Below are 232 nucleotides of genomic sequence, written 5' to 3'. Positions count from 1 at the left end.
CAATCAATAAAACCTCCAAGAGCCCTTTAAAAAACCCAGCAAAATTCTAAAGACGTGATTTTTTGGAAATCCCTCAACACTTACAAAGGACAAACCCCAGGCAGTTGGGGTGTATCCTCCCTCATCCTCTCTCCGGTGCGTTGTCCGCAAGACCCCGCGGCCCCGGAGCGGTCCCTGCCCATTCGCCTCGACCGGGGACGACACCCGCTTGCAGCGGTCGCACCTGCCCGCC

The sequence above is a fragment of the Athene cunicularia genome (assembly GCF_003259725.1).
Source record: "Athene cunicularia isolate RWA chromosome 5 unlocalized genomic scaffold, athCun1 chr5_part1, whole genome shotgun sequence".
NCBI lineage: Eukaryota > Metazoa > Chordata > Aves > Strigiformes > Strigidae > Athene > Athene cunicularia.
The sequence above is the reverse complement of the archived record's forward strand: the minus strand, read 5'-3'. Positions refer to the sequence as shown.